The sequence below is a fragment of the Mastomys coucha genome, unplaced genomic scaffold (genome assembly GCF_008632895.1).
Source record: "Mastomys coucha isolate ucsf_1 unplaced genomic scaffold, UCSF_Mcou_1 pScaffold4, whole genome shotgun sequence".
Lineage (NCBI taxonomy): Eukaryota > Metazoa > Chordata > Mammalia > Rodentia > Muridae > Mastomys > Mastomys coucha.
This window is the reverse complement of record NW_022196910.1, coordinates 25,619,860-25,635,272: the sequence shown is the minus strand read 5'-3', so window position 1 is coordinate 25,635,272 and position 15,413 is coordinate 25,619,860.

Sequence of the window (15,413 nt, the reverse complement as noted above, 5' to 3'; positions counted from 1 at the left end):
AAAATGTTGAACTATTTTATATCTTTGACTTTTGAAAACTACACAAATCCATAAGAGTTAATGCTTCTCTGCATTTTGTAGCTTCCCTCCTTCATAGGCAGAGGCATGACATCCTAGGATCTTCTTCAAGTTCTCTACAAAAGGGAGGGGCAGGGACTGCTCCCCACATACCATTCTTCTCATTTCAGAAATAATTTCTAAACACGACATATGCATGTTTGGACTATGAAGAGATGTCTCAGTAGTTAAAAGCAAAAATGACTTCAGTTCCCAGCTTCCACTTCAGGCAGCTCACAATGGCCTGAAGTCTAGCGTCAGGGTAATATGCAGTACATATTCACCTTTGCCACATATAAAGGCACACATACTCACACACATGCACAGATGCTACATGCACACACATACACACAATTAAGACACATTAAATTTAAACAAATTAATTCAGAAATCTTTGAATTTTTTAATATTTAGAAATCAACACAGAGACAAAGTTGTCTCATGAGAAGTTCATTTATTTTTTCTTTCTTTTATTAGATATTTTCTTTCTTTACTTTTCAAATGTTATCCCGTTTCCTGATTTCCCCTCTGAAAACCCCATACCCCATCCCCCCCCTTTGCTCACCAACCCACCCACTCTTGCTTTCCTGAACTGGCATTCCCCTACACTGGGCATTGAGCCTTCATAGGACCAAGGGCCTCTCCTCCCATTGATGTCCTACAAGACCATCCTCTGCTATGAACCTACCCATATCCCCAGAGCTCCCAGAGAAGTTCATATATTGAGAATGTTTCCTGGGCTAGTGCAAATTGTCCAGTGTGTAAAGGTGCTTGCCACCAAGCCTCATGACCTCAATTGGATCCTGCACTACACATGGTAGAACAGAAACAGCTTCTCCCTCTTACAGGTCTTTCTCTTGCCCATGCGTTTTTAATTTCTTTTGCTTGGGCACTTGTGCAACATGCCTGGGTCATTTGGTCATGAGTACTTTGAAGGAAGTCAGTTCATCCTCCAATGTCGTTGGACAATTCCTCTCCCATTATTACAGGCTCTATTCCTTCCCTTCCAATTCATGTAAAATGTTAATTGGCTGTGCTGTGATCTTAATTTTTATAAGTTCCTCAGTGAATAGTTGCATGGAGTATATTTCAAGGATGGTTCATCTTTATTTTCCTTCCTGACATGCATTTAAATCCTTCAAGTTTTAAGAGCACTTCATGTAACTGAGTACAAGTTCTTTCTCATATAAAATATGCTTTACAAATATATTCATCCATGTAATGGCTCGCATTGATCCTGTTCAAAGCATGTTTAAAATAATATAACTTTTAAAATATTCATTCACCTAGATCAATATTAATATTGGAATAAGACAAAGATATTTGAAATATAAAAGCAGCTGTCTTACATTATTCAATTCAATTTTTCTCAACAAAAGTAATAGCAAGAGAATATAGCTCACTCCTCCCTCCCTCCCTCCTTCCCTGCTATCCTCTCTCTCTCCCCCTATCTTTCCCATGTGTGAAATGCATAACTAGAACCAAAAATTCCTGTCCACATGAAATGTTCAAACACATTCAGAAATAGGATCTTTGCATAATTTTTTTTTATTGAAATTAAGAGGAGGTTTTACTGGGTTAGGATGGGTCATTACAAGAAAGATATACAAAGATTTATCATGCCTAGAGTAGATAAGGTCATGTGAAAGACGAGGCAGACCCTGCAGTAAGGTGGCTTTCTGTGGAACAGGGAAGAACCCAGGAAATCTGGACATGCTCAGGAAGTTGAGAAAGGCTAAGAGGATCCTTTGATGAAACCTTCAGAGAAAGGAAAGCTCTACTTCTGTGCTAAGTTCACAATCTTTGTCCCCAGCACAATGTAAGAATTTCTGTTTGTTAACTCAATTTGTGATAACTCATTAAGGGAAGCCGGAGAAACAAATGTACAAGGACAGTTCATCATTTGAAAAAGCATCCATTGTAACTTAACCACATTAACAACTAAGTAGTACAAACCACAATCACTATGATACTAGAAGAGAACTGTTTTAAAAAATGATGAAAAACTCTGAGTGGCTAGAGAGATGGCATAGTTCTTTTGGTTACATTTTGTCTTGCAGAGGACCTGGGTTGGATTCCCAGAACCCACATGTGAACTTCCAACCTTCTGTTACACTCCCCTCTAGGGAATATGACTCTCTCTTCTGACTTCTGTGGGGACCAAGTGTATTTGCAATGCACATATATACAGGCAGGCAAAATGCTCACAAACATAAAATAAAATAAAATAAAATAAAATAAAATAAAATAAAATAAAAGCATCTAAAAGATAAATAAAATTCTCAGGAAAATAAGAAATGCCCACTGAGATCTTTAAAAACCTGTAAGTAACACCCTACTTTCAGCTCCCAGACAGGTGCCCAGCAGGCTTGATCTCTTGCCACTGTCTTGATCTCAAACCCTGTCTTGAAAAGGAACAAACAAACAAAAAAATTTTAACACATACATTTTCCAAACACAATTGGGGACTTAATGATACCCCTTAGAATGATTCTCATGTATGTTTTAAGCTTCCCTATAGCTCCTGAATTATTACACCACCATTGGTCATATCCAATTTACTTAAGTAATAATTGTAGAAACCTCTAGTTTTTGAAGGATTCTTTAAGGTATGGGGAAGAAGCTAGAATTAAGTCATTCTAGAAATATAGCATGTCTATGACCAAATTGTTAAGCTAAGTGCAAAACCAATACCAATGAATTGTGACTTCGTGCAGAAAATAAATTTTAAATTAAAGCATATTCATTTTTTTAAAATCATTCTCCTTCATAATGGTCTTTATTTTAGACACTTTTAAATTCAAATAATTCCAGTGTTTGCATTTGAAAAAATATATTTGGAAGTGCTAATTGCTGATTATTAACAGACAACTCAGCAGACAGGAAAACATAAAAAGGATGTCAAAAGAAAGAATTCAATGTTGAGTCAAATTACAAGCCAGGGGATGAAATACGAATTTTAAAGACAAACACATATTGATAAGGTGTGAAGATTTCAGCATTTGTCAGAGGATGTGTTTATAAGCCGAAAGAAGAACAAAGGAGAAGTATTTGCAGAGTAACAAGTCATTCACACTTCATCCTTAGGTGGCATTATCTTTGCACATTATTTCCATAATAGTCCTTAAAATAAGTAAAGATGATAAAGAGAAGATTAATAACAATGCTAGGCTTATATGCACCAGACACTTTTCTGATAATTTAAGTGCAATTACTAAGTTTAATCCTCAAAGGTACATATAAGCTGAATGCTGTTATTTTTCTCCTGTAACATGTGAAATTCAGACACAGGGATTCACCTGCTTTCCTATGATGCATAGATAGTAGGTACTAGAGCCTGAATCCCACCTGAAGGTGCTAGACTCCAAAGTTTGGACAGTTAGTATAGATTTTTCAGTCAGCAGTTTCAAGCTAGAGACTAGCACTCCACATTTAAATCACATTTTTATCAAATGCTTAAAATCTGCCCAGTGTATAGCAACTTCATTAATCTGTAGACAAGAAAATAGTACACTGACCATTTGTTTCTTGGCTTAAACATGTTAGACAGGATATATACTTTCCTTGTATCATAAAATTAAGGGTAGATGATATACAAATATTCTGTGTACACAAGAAAAGGAGAGGAGGAGAAAGCTATGAGGACATCACTGTCGATTTCTTATTTGGATTGGAGGTGAAGTAGAGCAGTTACCAGCTAAACCAAATCACTTTACCCCTTCTAATTCTGCATAATTTCTGCAAATGTATAAAATATAGCATATGAACTCAGCTGTAACAGACTATTGAAGAAGTTAGTACCTGTAAAATAATTTCAGAATATAATATAATGCTTTGTAAGCAGAGGAGAGAGTTGTAAGAGTAATTGTTATATTAATGAATCACAACCTTTGGACTTAATAGGTCCTGAAGTGGAAATTTCTGGTGTCTTTGGAGAATTAGTTGTGTCATGTGATTTCTTTTTTTTTTTTTTCCCAGAAAACTCTGGGAGGATGTTTTTGCTGAAACAGAAACATGGGAGGATATTTTGCTGAGAACAGTCATGTGGTGACTGGCATTGAATGCTGCATGTGACGTTTTGCTAGAGTGGACACTTGAGAGAATACGTGATATCTGGAAAGGGTATAAATATAACCCAACAGACAGTGGACAATGCTGTGTGGTATTGGTTCGCCTTGCCATTCTTTGCAGGTCTTTGTTGGGCTTTGCTGACCTTAGTTTTCTGATGATGCTTCAGCATTGGTTCACTTTGCCTTTTCATTGATCATCGTTTGTCTTGGCTTTATAGAGGGAAGTGCACAAAAGAACTGCTGGTGGTGTTCCAGCAGCTTCTTACTGCTTCAGAAGACTCATGCTGATTGGCAGAGACTTGCAGTTTCTTCTGGATGGAAAGAATCGATGAAAAATAGTGATGTGTGAGTAGTCTTTGTGAGTTTATCAAGCTATAGCTACTGATTCACGTGACCTGAACTCCTGACAAAGAAGATTGGAATCACCCAAAAGAACTATTTCTAAAAAGTTCCACATTCTCTTTTTGCTGTATTAACCTTTCCTTTCCATTACCTCTGATGGGTGGTGGCATAGAAGGGAGGTTAAAACATTTAAGAATCCTTATTAAAGTAGATTGTGAAAAATCTAAGCCTACAAGCTCTTTCAGATCAAAATTAGAGAAAGGAAACTCATTATCTAAGTACTGTGTCCTTTGGGAACATTGAGTTTGTATATAAAATAATAAACAGCAAAGGGTGAAAATGGATAATGTGTATGGGATTCTTTTTTTAAAAGTCTTTCTATTTTTATAAAGATTTATTTATTTTATGTATATATACCAGAAGAGGGCATCAATTCCAGTATAGATGGTTGTGAGCCACCATGTGATTGCTGGGGATTGAACTCAGGACCTCTGGAAGAGCAGTCAGTGCTCCTAACCCCTGAGCCATCTCTCTAGCCCTCATGGATGGTGTTCTTAGTAAATAAACTTTATTCAAGATTGGATTAAAAAATAGAAAAAAAAAGCAGGCTGGAGAGATGGCTAGGTGGTTAAGAGCACTGACTGCTTTTAGAGATGTTCTGAGTTCAATTCCAAGCAACCACATGGTTGCTCACCACAATCTGTAATGGAATCTGATGCTATCTTCTGGTATGCCTGAAGACAATGACAGTGTGCTCAAATAAAATAAAATAAAATTTAAAAAAGAGAAAAAAGTAAGAATCTACATTTAGCTGGAGCCTTAAGGGGAAAAATGGATAAACAGGAGGCCTACTGGAACAGGCAAAATGATGTCCTGGAAAAGGATGGAGACTTTCTCATCTCAGGTGAGCTTAACTCAGAGATTAGGGTTTAATGGTCAGCAAAGCCTAATCAGTAGCTACAAGTCATAACCTTAAAAACTCAATGGATTTTACGGACAATGTAAGGTGAGATTTTAAATGGAACTTTATTATCCAGAGGAAGCTTAAATCAGGGGGATGAACTACTGAGCAAAGGTAAGCATGTCCCTGTACATTAGGAACACTAGAAAAAGAAGACTGTAAGAAATATCAGACCCTGAGGAAATTTCAACTGAGGAGCTTTGTCTGGGAATTGATGGGATTTTTTTTTCCCCTACAAAGCAAGTAGATTGAGCTTTGAACTGAATGGAGTGAGATATGGAAAGTTGGGGTTGTTGGTCCTCACCCTCCACTAACAGAGCTCCATGAGGTGCGTGTAGACAGCTCACTATCCTAATGACTGCACTGGGGGTCCAGCACACATATGCATAGCTTCCAGTCAATTTTGCTTATTAGGTTGCTGTCAAAAGATGGAGAGAGAGAGAGAGAAAAAAAAAGCAAGACATGAACTAGTATCTCTCTGTCTGAATCAGGGTCCATGTAAATGAACCAGGACTTTTTGAGTGAACCAGCACCTGTGAATGCAAAGCAGTACCTTTGTGCATGAAGCAGAGCCTCTGAGCACGGACCAGAGCCTCTATGTGTGAAAAAGCACCTCTGTATATCAAGCAGAGCCTCTGTGCATAGACCGTTCACTCTCTGCTGTGTGTGAACCGGAGTCGCTGTGAATGAACCAGAACTTCTGTGTGTGAACCAGAATCTCTACTCATGGCCCAAAGAGCATCTGTGCATGGGCCATAGCCTCTGTGCATGAACCATAGCCTCTGTGCATGGACCAGCTCATCTGTATATGGATCAGAGCCTCTTTGAATGGACCAGAATCTCTGAGCATTATTCTCTGTTTTCTGGCCAGGACAAAACTGCTGCTTGACAGAAACAATGACACCTCTGTCTGCAACCAAACTCCTTGTCAAGGGCGATAATCAGAACTGATTTTTCCCCCATGGTCTCTGCTTTAACTGCCTTCTGTCCACATCATCACCACCCATTCTCTTCCTGTACAGGGAAGCCTTTGAGGAAAGGGAAAAGGGTATGAAACTAATTCCAGCAGTACATCTCTGTCAAAAAAGATCAGTTCCTATTGGTAAAAGAGTAGTGATTTGTGAAATACTTTAGTAAAGTATTTTATTTTACTAAATCATACCTAGTCCATATGATTAAATAATTAGAATTAATGGTTTGTATGGTGCAGTTATAATAAATTTTTATTATACTGGGAATAAAGTAGAACCAAAATAGAAATTCTCGAGAAAATGATAAGTATACTCATTTACTTAGAAATATTTATTCATCTGGACCAGAGCACATCATGACAAAGTAAGAAAACATAGACACAGGAAGTCCTGTTCTACACCTCTCCATTTTGTCTGATCCTCATTACAATTTTGAAATGATCAGTGAAGATTATTATTGAATGAGATAACTGGTTCCTATAAACCTGATTAATGCTTGCATTTGGTAAGATTAGTGATTACATCGAGGGCAATTTAAGTGTTATGTGAATATTTTATCATTGAGTTTTGTCCCATGTCAGCCACTTTAAAAATCATGATTTTCTTTGAAGCAGTTGTGAAGTGGCTCACAAATTAAAACAGAGAGTAAACTGTAGAACAGCACATATGAAAGTAGAGAACGATTATCATAACTCTGTAGAGGTAAGTTTGTAGTAGCAGATCAAAGGTATAATGGTCATGGGGGAAAAGGATGGCGTTTTCAATGCTAGGAAAGGAATTATGAACAAATGATCCAAGATAGAAGCCACATCTTATATTGAACCTGCTTTATGGTTGATTATCTGATTAGAGCACAGTGATGTGGAAAGGTTGAAAACTCATAACTCCTGAGGCAAACTGTCTTGGGCTATTTTTTAGCTCCTTCATTTGGATTTACTGCTCATCTTTGTCTTTGACCTTTCATCCTTGGGACTATATAGTATATTTATACAGGTCTCTATTTTATATAAAACCTTAAGATTAGAATAATGTCAGATAATATCTGAGACCTTTAGCAGAGCTATCACTACTTATCCAATGACCTGATGTCTCCACCAATGCATTTGAAAAGTGCTTTGATTTGTGATGCTTTAATTATTTAAAATACAAAATGGATTTTCTAGAATAAGAAAAGAAACTTATACACAAACTACTGGTTGATTGTAAACACTGGGGAATACAACATTTGGTTACAGTTTCAGAGAAATTGTATGATGTGAATGGCAGGGAGCATATTTCATGTGTTGAGGGAGTGCCTCTCTCAGTTATAATATATAGTAGAAATAATTAAATCTAAGATGTTTTTATATCTACCAGTTTCCAAAAAGAACCACAAATCTAGCACCGTCATTTATTCCTTAGTATAAAGGAAATAGTTCTGAAAAAAATCTGTCCTTAGAATATGCTGTCATTATTCAATTTTCACAGAATTTACTTATATAGCCTTATACTACAGTGGGAGAAAGGATGGAGAAAGGAATAGAGAGGGAGCAATGGGTTCAGGATGAAGTGTGTGCAGGGACAGAAAAGATGGCTAGCTGGTCATGAGAATGAATGAATATTTGCAACTGATGAGGATGGGGAGGTGGAAGGCATCTCTAGGACATGATAGAGACATTGGATAGGGGAGGCACCCAAGAGTCAATCGGGGTGGTCTTAGCTGTGACTCATAGCACTCAGAATATGAGACCTAAAGAGGCCACCTCCTGTAGCCAGATAGGAATCATAGTGGAGCAATAGGAAAACCAATCCACCCACAACACTTTTCACCCAAAATGTATCCATGTCTACAAGAAATGCAGGGACAGGTTATGGAGCAGAGACTGAAGGAATGGACAGACAATAACCCGCCCAACTTGGGCATGGGAAAGCAACAATATCTAACGCTATTAAAATATTCTGTTCTTCTTGCAAACAGGAGTATAGCATGGCTGCCTTCTGAGAAGCTCTACCCTGCAGCTGATTCATAGCCAAACACTGGATGGAGCTTATGGAAGAATTGGGGGAAGGCTTGCTGTCCCTGAAGGGGAGCAGAACTCTAGGAAGTTCAACAGAGTTAATTAACCTGAATCCTTGGTATTCTCAGAGACTGAACAACCAACCAAAGAATATACACAGTCTTCACCTAGACCCCAGCCTCTTCACCCCACCCACATGCTCACCACGGCCCCCTGCCACACATATATAGCAGACGTGCAGCATGGTTTTCATGTAGGTCCTAAACAACTGTAGCAGCGACTATCCCAAAAGATGTTGTCTGTATGTGGGATATGTTCTTCTACCTGGGTTACCTTTTCTGTAATCAGTGGGAGAGGATATGCTTAACCTGGAAGAAACTAGATGTGTAATGTGCCAGGGTCAGAGGATATCCACAGAGGGACTCCACTCTGTCAGAGAAGGGCACGAAGAATGGGGAAAATAATTGTGGGAAGGGGTGTCTGGGAAAGGTCAATGAGTAGGATGTAAAGTGAATAAGTAAAAGAAAATCAATATGCAGCTTAAGTCAAATAAAACACTTGTGTATCTAGGTAGAGGCTAGCCAGATATTTAATCTACTTTGAATTTAGGCTGAATTTAGAGAATTGGAATGAGTACACTCCAATATCATGTCAAAAAGAGATAAAGCATCTTAATTTTGCCCAAGGTAAGAAGATGTTTTTAGGTTTCAGGTGACAACAGAGGAATTGCAAATTCATTTCCCAAGGTATGTATATATATATGTATATATACATATATATATATGTGTGTGTGTATGTATGTATGTGTATATATATGCATGCATATGTATATATACACATATACATATATACATATATATATATATATATATGTTTTATTTATCCATTTATCTAGGCATGACACATTATCAATAGATCAGGCCAGGTGAGTTGAGAAGCTAAGATTCCTGCATCTTGAATGCTATTCTGCTCCTCTTCTTACAAAATTGAGTTACTGCAGCTGACTACACTTCCCATAATCCTTCTCGGTTTTCAATCCACTCAGCTAGCTCAGTTTTTCTCCCTCCTTAGAATCTGACAGGCCAGGGAGAATTCTGATTTCGAAGGGATGTTTAGAATCTGTACTGATGCCATCTAGAAATGTAAATGCTCAGTGTCACACTGCTAAGGGGAGAAAGGTAAGATGATTTATTATAGGTTTTTATAGTTTTTTAAGCATTTGAAGAAACAGTGTCTTATTTTCAACTGTCTTTGTCACTTAATTTTTGTTCCATCTCTGAAAATCAAACTGAAAAATAAAAAAACATTTGGCAATATTACTGATAATGTGTATTTAAAATGTGGCATTAATATGATTACAAAGAATTCTCAGAGAAATCTCCCTTAAGACCTCCAAGGTCTCTGAATGCAGCAAAGTGATTTGGAAAATAAGCTTTGCACAAATGAATGACCTACTAGACAAAAACCCCAAAACCCATTAAGTTACTGTTTTTCCTAATATATGTACCATCATATTAACAGAATGACAGATGATTTTAAGTTACTTACGAGCTTCCTATCTTCATAAATAACACAGGCAAGTATATGTTAATAACTGATTCTCAAATAATTTCCTGTTAGAAAGTGTTTTACATTTTGCCAAGATGAACTTAATATTTAAACTAAAAATATATTAAGAAAATATAAATTAATTACAACAAAATTCATTACTATGCTAATAAATATCTTTAAAAGCTAATACTTACTATTAGTAGATTAATCCTGTTTCCTAAATAGTATGAATAGTGGTTTTGTCTTAAACATGTGCATTCAAAGACTACTTAACTGTCTCTGTCTGTGATTACCTAAAACCAGCTTATGGATATATGTCATGCATGAGGCTTACACAGTTGCAAATTATTAAACCATTTTTCCTTAACAATTAACACAGTTTCTCTGAAAAGAATGTGATACATGCATCATTTATTTTAAATAGAATTTTGCATAATTGGAATAAAAGAGAATTTGATCTTTTAATATACAAATTAAATACAAAATACTTACTATAATACAGAGAATAGCACTCTGAAGTTGCACAGCTGTCTAGTGTATGGTCATTTTCTCCTCTGTCCCTTCTCTCAAAGCATGGAGAAGAAATTCCATAAAATATAACCCAGGAAAAGAGACTATTAAGAAACAATGAAAGCCACAAAGATAGCCTGAAGTGGTCAATACCATGCCATCTCTCCAGCCAAGCAGAAAACTTAGACTTATATTTAGCTTCCTTTTCACATTTCTACTGACTCTGACATTTTGCAAAATTAGATAGCCTTAAACTACCCAGATTAATTATAAATATTTCTCAATCAAGATGTAGCTCTTTCAACTTCTAATTGGAGAATCTAGTCTTTATACAGTCTCATGCACCTGGACAGAGAACAGAGTGGTGCTCTTAATAGTCTGTTCTGATTTAGCTTCATTGTGCTATATATACAACTGTGTCACTCTACTCAGTTTCAATCTTTTTTTTTCTGCTTAAATTGTAGCAATTCCTTCAATACCAGGTTCTAGCAAGATACATTTCTCAGTACCTTCATATATCCATCCTTATTTCAACAGTGATTAATAAATTATGAATAACAAATGCCTAGTATTTTTTTCTTAGAAATTTTGTTAAATGTGTTACACTAAGGCATTTAATGTGAGGAGTTGGGTAGTTGGAAGAGGATGTTGTGGTAACTCAACTTAAGTTGTATTCCAATGTTTCCACAGGTTATGTTGAGCCAAATCTGTAATTTTGTGTTCAGAACCCCTGTTCTTAACCTTTCACTGTGCTTCAGTTCTTGTTATGTCCCAACGTTTTAAAATTTCCTCTATCCCTTCTCTAAACTTACTGAAGTAACTTATCCATGGTCTTATCCACCACATAGGTCTTATGGTCTGTGTTTGTAACTTTGTCCTACTTTTCACTCTTAGATAATATTTTCTATCTGGATACTTACCTTTCATTGAATGCCTTCCCATTTTACCCAGCTATTTCACCCTCAAACAATCTAAGTAGTTTAAATTACCATTGTGCACAGCATAGAGGAAACAAAATTGATTGTCAATAAATATATTTCATGAGAATGTTAATGAGAAAGACACAAGTAATTGATTGTAAAACATAACATGTCATCATCATTACTTGATTTTTTTTTTATTCTAAAGAATATGTTTGCTGCCAGGAATGTTTCCTATGCCAAATATTTCACCAACAATAATTTTCCAGAAGATTCTTATTCACTTTCTGAATACCTCCAGCCTGTGTCTGAATTCTTAAAGAGCATCCAAATTTGCTTCTGATGTCAAGCTCTGCTGCTGTATTCATGGAGCATGAAACTAGAGTAGTAATCAATTTGTATGGAAGTAGGACCCAATTGTATTTGAAGCAAAGGAACAGCTGTGTTGATGTTGCTCCTGTATCAGAAATGGATGGCTCCAACCAACTCTCTTCTCCTTCCTGTGCTCTTGCTTTCTTTCTCTTTCAATTGGAGGCTATCTTTGCTCTTTAATTTAATCCTGACTTGGCTGTAATACTAAGTGAGAATCCTTGAAAAAGTTATAGATTCACTAAAGGTCTGGTCATAATTGTCATGTCTTATTCTTCTACTTTCCCCACATCTTTAGCTTCAAAAAGCTGATTTTTTCTTCTTTGGATTGTTATTGGCAGAGTCTAGAGAATTGCTAAATGGACAGACTGATCCAGGAATAAGGGATTTTCTCTGGCCCATAGGCTGGCTTGTCTGGCTTGCCTGCCTTGCCTGCCTTAAATGTCCCCACCCCCTACCCCACCAGATCTCTAAACTCTTTGGGGTCTCTAGTCTCTTGAGGGTTATGTGCATCTTCTCTGACTAAACCCAGACCCAGCAGTTCTCTGCTGTATATGTGTTGGGGGCGTCATATCAGCAGGTGAGAGATCTCGGGGGTCCAGGATAATTGAGACTGCTGGTCCTCCTACAGGATCTCCCTCCTTTCCAGCTTCTTCCTGATTTCCCATAATTCAACCACCGGGGTCAGTAGCTTCTGTCCATTTGTTTTGTGCATCTGCATCTGACTCTTTCAGATGCTTTTTGGGTCTTTCAAAGGGCAATCATGATAAGTCCCTTTTGTGAGAGCTCCATAGACTCCATAATAGTGTCAAGTCTTAGGGCCTCCCCTTGAGCTGGATCACACTGTCACTGGACCTTGTTTTCCTCAGGCTCTTCTCCATTTCCATTCCTGCAGTTCTTTCAGACAGGAACAATTATGGGTCAGAATTTTGCCTGTGGGAGGGCAATGCCATCCCATACTTGTTTTTCTGCTGGAAGTGGGTTCTCCAAGTTCCCTTTCTCCAATATAAGCCATTTCATCTAAGGTCTTTGACTCCTGAGAGTCTCTTACCTCCCATTCTGGAGTCTGCCCCTCCCCACAAAAACAAAACAAAACAAAACAAAACAAAACAAAAAACCCTCCTACCTCCTGAGGTTGCATGTTTCCATTCTTTCTGCTGGCCTTCAGAGATTTCAATCCTTTTCCCCCAACCAATACCCGATCATGTTCACCTCTTCCCCCCATCCCATTCCCTTTCCTTCCCAGGTTCCTTCCTCCTCACTTGTGGTTGCTTCCTTCTTCCTTGCAAGTGGGACTGAGGCATCCTCACTTGGGCCCTTCAGCTTGTTGAAAATTTTGAGTTCTGTAGGTTGTACCTTGGGTATTTGGCACCTTTTCTTTTTCTTTTCTTTTTCTTTTTTGGCCAATATCCACTTATTAGTGAATACATACCATGCATGTCCATTTGTGTCTGAGTTACCTGACTCAGGAGAAGGTATTTTTTAATGTCCATATTGAAAACAACAACAACAACAATGAAAACAAAAAAAAATATTTTAACAGCTTTTGTTTTCAACTCTGAGAAAAGTAAATTGATGAATCCAATCACTGTTCTTTACAAACCAGATCATAACCTCATCACCATGGGTATGACTTAACATTACTCAGGTAATAATAAATACATAAAAATGAAGTAATTTGACATGGGTGGCTGATTAGGAGATTTTAAAAGCCATCTGAGAGAACACCTTTGCTGAGAATGACTTTAGATCTTAACAAGGTTAATGGGAGCAGAAATCTGATATGGAATGTCAGGGAGCTGTAATACTTTTAGGCTGAAGAGACAATGAGAAAGTAAAAAGTTTATATCTTGGTATGCTTCTTGTACATTCTTGGGTTCTAACTATAGATAAGTTCCTTTCAACAGCATCTTACACAAAGAATACAGAAACCTGCCAGACAGATCGTAACAGCTGCTGGAGAACACTTGTCAGAGAAAGAGACAACACATACTATTTGTGAAAAGATATACCTATCCATTTGTCTTCAGGATAAACTAGTATCCATGGAGAGGTCTGTAAGATTATAATTCAGATATGAGATAGAAGTTTTCTGAAGGGTAGATTCTGATGCTAAGGTCTTGTTCCCCAATTGCTTCTTGATTTGCCAGTAAAGAAAGCCAGGGGCCTATTGCTAGGTGAAAGGTACAGATGGGACTTCTAGCCCCAGGAAGATAAGGGAGACACAAGATAGGAGGGAGGAGGTTCTGTCATGCATTGAAGAGAGAAAGCAGCAACCATGTGAGATCTCTGGGGGAGCTGTGGTCTGTGGTCACTACTACAGGCAGATGACAAAATATGCTTGACAGAGGCTAGGTGTAACTAGCCACTGAGTTTAGGGCAGGTAGAGAGATGGAGATAATAAATTGGTAATGGCATGCTTTTCCAGGCAAGAGGTATCTGTGTCCAGCAATTGTGCCAAGAAGGCAAGTTTTTTCCCCCCACGGATTCAAGGGAAGCTGAGAAGAGGCTAGTAGTGATGTCACCTCCAGAGCTAAAGTCAGGTAGAGCAAAAGGGAAGGCAGGTGGGAGCTGGTAGCTTCAATGGTACTGGAGCAAAAGGTGTTAGCAATAAAACTACATGCAACAGTTTTCAACTGGGGGAAAATAACAGTTAACAAGCAAAAATGAATTTCCAGAGAATTATAGAATCTTTGAAAGAAATTCTTTTAAACACAAAATTTGAGTTGGTACAGAAGAAAGATCATATTTTTTTAATACTACAAGTGTGAGTCTATTTGAAATACTGGCTACAGGTTATTAGTTTAGTACATTCTTTTCTCAATAGTCTCTTATTGCTCAAGTGTCCCCAGTGCTCAGAAGAGTGTATGGACTTGATGGTGGGTAAATAAAAGGCCTTTCGTACCAGGCAACAGCTGAGAACAACAAGAAAATAGAAGCCAACTTTTATATTCTAGGAGTAGTCAGTCTGTAACCCAAATACACTTTTATTGGATGAACACCAAATATATCCATGAATACCTTCTCTTTGGTGTCTACAAAAAAGGATACTGAAAAGTCACATTGGGGCTTCCAAGATTCTCCCATGTCGAAGAATCAGTTAGGTTTTTTAATCCACAACAAACTCTGCAGTTGAAGACTACTTTTCAAGGTCAAACTGAGCTGTAGCAAAGAACACTGAACACCATTCTGCTCAGGCAGTGAGAGTTTGAGAAACTTCTTAATATGTGGTTAGTGGTGGAAGCTTCTAAGGAAGGATCAAGTAAAGATGCTGTGTGAAACCTGGAGATCCACAGAGATAAGGAAGCACTCTAGAAATACAAAATGTTGGTACCCTGTTCACATACCAGATTGCCTGTAAGCTTCATAGCTAGTCAATTTCACCTGGATAGAGATGCAAGGGAAAGGGAGACATACACAGATCAAAAATGCAGGAATAGGAACTTTTAAAGGAACAGAATCCAAACCTTAACAGGTTCTGATGGGAGGCAAAGAAACATTACTCATTTTGGAGTTGCCCATAGTCAGACACTGCTTGCCATCATCAGCACAAACCAACCAAGAGAATCTCACAATGGCCTTTAAAAAAATGTTTCCTGCACCTAAAGAAATGTTCGACATCCTTAGTCATCAGGGAAATGCAAATCAAAACAACCCTGAGATTT